Source organism: Triticum urartu, chromosome 7A (genome assembly GCF_056163025.1).
Source record: "Triticum urartu cultivar PI428250 chromosome 7A, HENAU_Tu73, whole genome shotgun sequence".
Classification (NCBI taxonomy): Eukaryota; Viridiplantae; Streptophyta; class Magnoliopsida; order Poales; family Poaceae; genus Triticum; species Triticum urartu.
In genome coordinates, this window is record NC_141879.1 from 678035330 (window position 1) to 678041329 (window position 6000).

At 47.0% G+C, this 6000-nt stretch overlaps 1 pseudogene; it reads right to left on the bottom strand.

Moving 5' to 3' along the window:
- Positions 1-388: 388 nt before the first annotated feature.
- LOC125519318 (aspartic proteinase nepenthesin-2-like) lies at positions 389-1789 on the bottom strand (annotated as a pseudogene).
- Positions 1790-6000: the final 4211 nt, after the last annotated feature.

Sequence of the window (6000 nt, forward strand, 5' to 3'; positions counted from 1 at the left end):
AGCAAAAAAGATAATGTGTCATGTAATTAAAGAGGAGAGAGACAAATAGAATAACATAATATGTTACCATCACATAGCGATTTCCAATACAATATAAGTCTACAAAATAATAAATGAAGACATGTATGTTACTACACCTATGACACTTCCCACTATAAAGGTAGCAACATGAACTAGTAACATATGTATGTTACTAGTTTAGTTTAAGTTACTCCCCACTATGACCAGCCTAAATGGGAGAAGGTTAATCTGGGTCAACGAATCGTTATTTAGTGGTCCAAAATCCATCAGCTCCAAAAAGGTAAAACCGTCGACTGCCATGTCGAAAACCTCAGCGTTTATTGCAATATAAATCTATTCGAAACAAGACACTACCATATGCCGAGATTTAGCTTGGGGGCTCTGCGTCGAGGTGGCATGCCTCCGGATTGAAGCTGACAGTGGGCTTCTTAGCTTCGAGGTCGAAGATGAAGCGATGGTTGATCTGTTGAATGGCGCCGATGACCGTCATGTCCCTATTCGAGACCAAGCCGAGGCACTGGTATTGATGGCCGGCCTCGTCGACGATCTTCATGAACACATGCTCCGGCATGACCCGGAGCCATGCACCATTTTCGAAGTGCAGCATCATGCTCGGGAGGATGCCATGGTGTGACGCCGGCTGGTGGACACACATGTGGTGGCCCTGTAGATGGACGAAGTGTGCCCCATGGTGCTGCAGGTGGAGCCGCACCACCTGCTCAATGTGGATGTATGCCGCGTGCACGAACGCTGCCATCTTCGTGCCGATGTCGATCACGCACCCGCCTACCCCTTGACATACCCCACGACAGGGACGGTGGAACATCTCTGGCGTGACACCCGGCACCCGGCTGCCGCCCACGCTGACCCCAACGAGCTTGACATAGTATGAATAATCGTTGTTCCTAGTCCGCGTAAGGATGAGTATTGTATGGCGGTGCACGCTCGGCGGTGGCTGGCTAGGGATGTCGGCGCCGAACCGGAGGAAGTTGTACGCGCTCATCCCCGGCGTGAACGGGCAGTAGGAGAAGCGAACGCCTTGGCCATTATTGACCTGGTCTGTGGATTGATGGGGGACTTCCACATCCCAAGGCCGAGGACACCGGCGAGGATGTTCTGGTTGTCGAATTCCGCGGTGTGGTGGGCGCAGCCGAAAACTATGCTCCGCAGCTGCTCAAGCCCACCTTCGTTGTTGCCTTTGAGGAAGGAGAAGGTCTCCTTGGCGAGGTATCCCGAAGCCGACGTGGGGCTGCTTCGGTAGCCGATATGGAACTCGCAATGACTGCTTTCCCACGGTTTGTACCGCGCACGACACAAGACACCATCGTTCGCTGGGACATGGTGGAAGGTCAAGGACTTGGTTGGGTCGAACACTGGGTTGAACTGTGGCCTACAGGGGTGGCATGGCACACACTGCATCCAAGTCCAGCGCAAGCTCGTAGTTGTGGGACCCATGCTTCGTGCCCACCCCCACCAGGACGGCATACACCATGTCCGCCAGAGGGCACATGAGTGGACTTCTGGCATTAATGGTGATGTTGGTGGCGATGCCCGGCGGGAGGAGATGGTTGGTGATCCGGCACTTTACATGGTCCTTGCCGTGCTGGAGGCTCGCCAAGTCATGCGTCCGTTGGTGGTTGGCGGCGAGCAGGAGGCTGAAACCGCCACTGCTGTTGAGTGGCGGTAATAAAGTTGAGGCCGTAATTCCATGGATGGATGGCACGAGGGTGCCCAGGAGGGTTAGTGCTAGAAGTAATTTGGCCGTCATTGAGTACGGAGTGGACCGATAGTGCTTGTTTGGAGTGAGATGCACGAGTGGTGGAAATTGTGAAGCTATGTGTACAGATGAAATCCATTGATGTTTGTGGAATTTATTGGAGGAAATCTGGTTTTTGGACATGCATACTCTATCTATCTTCTAATCCCCATCAATTAATAACTCAATTGTTAAAGAAATCCATTCGGAGATACGCAGCACTTCAAGTACATTAATTAGCAAGAGATTGAACTGGCCCAGAGTAGCATTGGCGCCATAGATACCAAGGTCCAACACAAAGGGCTACCAATAAGCCAAGGCCTGAGTACAACCCGATAAGGACAGAGGTTCACGTCAAAATTAGCCACACAAACAGTTTAAGCCAGAGTATTGTTGTCATTATTAGCCATAATTTTTAAAACCGAACTGGCAATCAAACAACTGAGGCTGTTGATTCAAGTTTTAATTGGTCGGGCCTCCTGCTCAATAGGTTTATTGGCGACAACAAATGAAAACTTTTAAACAACCTTTTAAGTAACATCACATCAATTTATACACAATATATTCAAGGGAAAAAAATCTAAGGTGCATAGTGTGCACCTTTGGTCTTCACTTGCTGCCACATTCCAACGAGACTTTTTTTTATAGAGAGCACACACTAATGTTTACATCATCACATTAATTGCTGGATTCTTTTTTTAGGAGAAAACTTATGATCTATTCCTCTTGCCACTATAGTACAAAAAACATAGAAATAATAATAATTATGTCCACGTCGTAACCACTTAATGACGACTACAAGTACTGCAGTGAGCCCCGACAGATAGGGACTTCCTGTTGCCGGTACAAACCTGCATGCCGTGTAAATACGGCCAGATCGCGCGTAACCTTCCCTGCACAAATTTTATAGACCTCGTCAATTAACAGGCAACATCAATACGAAGGCTTAACGAGCATCCAGTCACCATTTCATCCACTCTCTGAGCACAAACGGTTTTCCTCTAGATGTATGCCCAGGACGCTACAAGCTCCAAGATGCGGCACATCTTCACTTTCACTGTTTTGTGCATCAAAAGCAATCGTCCGCCAGTAGTCTGGGCCCTTCCATTCCGAACTCGTCGGGATGGAATAAACCGCCAACATCTTCAAGAGCTTGAGGTTCTCGTCCACGAAGTCCGGGGGATAACATACCATGGATTCCTGTGGTGTGGCACTATATTGCTTGACCCAAAGACCTTTGTCCAGCTCCTCTGCGAACCCCTTGGAAGGACAGATCGGAGAGGAGGGAGCGCCGGGACCGGCAGACGACGCGGCTGCGGCAGAGCGCCCTGGTGGGCACGCGCAGCAGGACCTCCCACACCACGTTGGCGCGCACGGTAGGTCATGCGTGGAATACTATTTTTATTTCTATATCTATATCTATACTTAGTATACCGGTAGCAACACATATAGACCGTTGGATCATCCTCATCAGACGGCTCACGTTTAGTGCCTTCAAATATTGAGCTGCGTGGCAACTTAGAGGCCATTGGATAGAGCCATCCGACGGCTCACGATTCAAGGATTCGCAGTGGGCCCTAGCATTGCGTTGTCCACCTCATATTAGTAGAATCACGGATAGTTCATGCATGCTCTAGAATTTTCGTAAGTTCGTGAAACTGGTCAAACTATACAGGCCACAGGAGAAGCCGAGAAGGAGCACATGAGACACTGTAATGCAAAGTGTCCAGGCAATATTAATAGAGCGCACGCAAACTCGGCAAAACGCTTCGAAACGTATCATCGACCTGACTTAATTTCCTCATTACCAGACATTAACCCTTATTTATGTTATATTAATCCTTATTACATACTAAAAGTAAATTATTCTAAATAAAAAATGTACACAATTTTTTTGGATATTAAATTATGTACAAGAATTATGGATGGACAAAGTGTAAACTGTCGGCGTCTCTATCAGTTGTGTTAGACCATGCTTTCTGTCGGCAGTAGTGGTGGTTGGATGGCCTCGAGATCTTAATCTCTACTCCTAATGGAGCAGTTGGTAGTCTCGTTTCCAGATTCTTTTTAGTCCCACCTCCTATGGTTTTTTTTGGTACCTCCTCCCACCTCTAACTTAGCCACCACAAACCGAAAAAACCTCATGTTGAGACCCCAACCCGCACCCATGCACGTACGAACGAAAAAAGACCTATGATGGTTAACCAACAAAAAAAGACCTACGATGATTAACCAGCGACAAAAAAACGTAAACCTATCGCCCGCACGTATGAGCGACGACTCATGCCATCGAGCGAGAACCACTCTCGCGCACGACTCTCTGCCCTCGTTCGCCGCCGCCGCCGCTCCATCCCTCGCCGCCGCCCTCGTTCACCGCCGCCGCCGCTCCATCCCTTCGCCGCTGCCCTCGCACATCAAAGCCGGCGCCCCTCCATCCCTTCACCGCCGCCTCTAGATCTTCTGCCTAGGGTTCCCCGCCGCTGCCACAAAAAACACCATCGATCTCATCCTTCGCTGCCCACTCCCATCGATCGTTGCCGCCGCCGCAGCCGTCGTCCGAGGGGGTCGTTAGTACGTAGGTCGTCGTTAGTTTCGTTCGTTAGCCTCCCCATCGATCCATGCCGCCACCCATGGTCCGATCACCGGCCGTCGTAGACGTCGCCTCCCTGCCTCCCCACCGGCACCCTGCTGCAAGCGGCTTCTCCCCATGCGTTGCCGCCAACACCGCTGGACGCTGCCGTGTCTCGCACAATTCAGGCCAGCACCCAGGCCGATCGTCGAGCCCTTCAGGTTCAGGTTTTGAACGTTCCTTCCTGTATGTCCTTTCCTGTAAGAATCTGTTTTTTTAACAGCAGGCTGGTTACTTTGACTCATGTATGTTCCTTCCTCCGGGAACAACAATTTACTGCGTTGGATTGAGTTGGGGACGGGAACGTGCTCCACTGCCGTTGCAAGTCCTCTGTGGTTCTTGGAACAGCGTAAGGTACCAGTGCCCCCTCTTCAAACTAAACCACTTCTTGTATTATTTGTTTAATCTGATGATACTTAAGGAATGCACATATCTCTATCCTGTATATTGTTTTGGCCATGTGGAAAATTTGTTTAGTAGTTAACACTCAGAAGTCAAGGCACTTCGGAGCAATAATTATTACACTAATTACATGATTATTCATTTTTCTCTGTAGTTGTGATTAATGAGTTATCTACTCAACAGTCAAGATACTTTGGGAGCTATAAACTTTATATATGGAAGTTAATATTCTGTTTAGAAACTTGAATTGTGGGGCAGATGAAAATGCTTCGTAATTGAAATAGGGGCTGTCAGTCATGCACCTTTTCTTCTTTTGTATTTGGGAGTATTTTATATATTTAGTGCAATATGATTTGTGAAATATTTTTGGCGGCCAAATATGTTTTTCGCCATCTTCGGATGATTTTGGACTGCCCTCCCAAGACATAGGTTGACGCTGATATCGATGTATCTAAAGAAAATGATGTGGATGCTTCCTCGTTCTTTATTATTAGTGATCCTGTAATATCTTTCTTATCCATTCATGCATGTCAAAGATGCGCACATTGTTGCTTCCTTGTGCTTTGTTAATATTGATTTTATAAAGGATTTTTATAGATAAATTGACATGCATGGCACAGATTAACAGTTTGGCCAGGCTAAATTTGTACTGAGCGATGTCATTTTGAAAAGAAAAATCTGAATAAACTACAGCCCATCAGACGAGAAAAGGCTGATTCTGCCAATTCAAGTTCGATGTCTGGCTAGGTGTCTTGTGCAGACCTGACATAGGCTATGCTGGACATGAGCAAGTGTTCCCAATCGCATCTTAAAGAAATTCAAGTTCGATGCAAGAAAGGTTTGCTCTTTCAAAATCAATGCATTTGTGAGTACCAAGCTGAATAAGGTTTATTATGCATGCTGAAGAGGTTTGCCTGAAGGTACTGAAACGATCTGAATTTCAAACTTTGTTTTCTTTGCTTGCTTGGTAGTACAGTCTGCACTACATAACCCATCTTCTCATTTCTTCTGTTATAGTTACATTTTTCAGAAACTTGTCAGAGGAAGAGACGATGGGCTTTAGAGAATTTGAATACCTGGATAGTGATAAATAGAGGGATAATTAACCTTGAGGTCCTAAGGGCAGCTTCATAAAAGCTTTGTACCAAATTTATTGAATTAGAAATAACAGGAAATGGTGCTGGTATGTTAA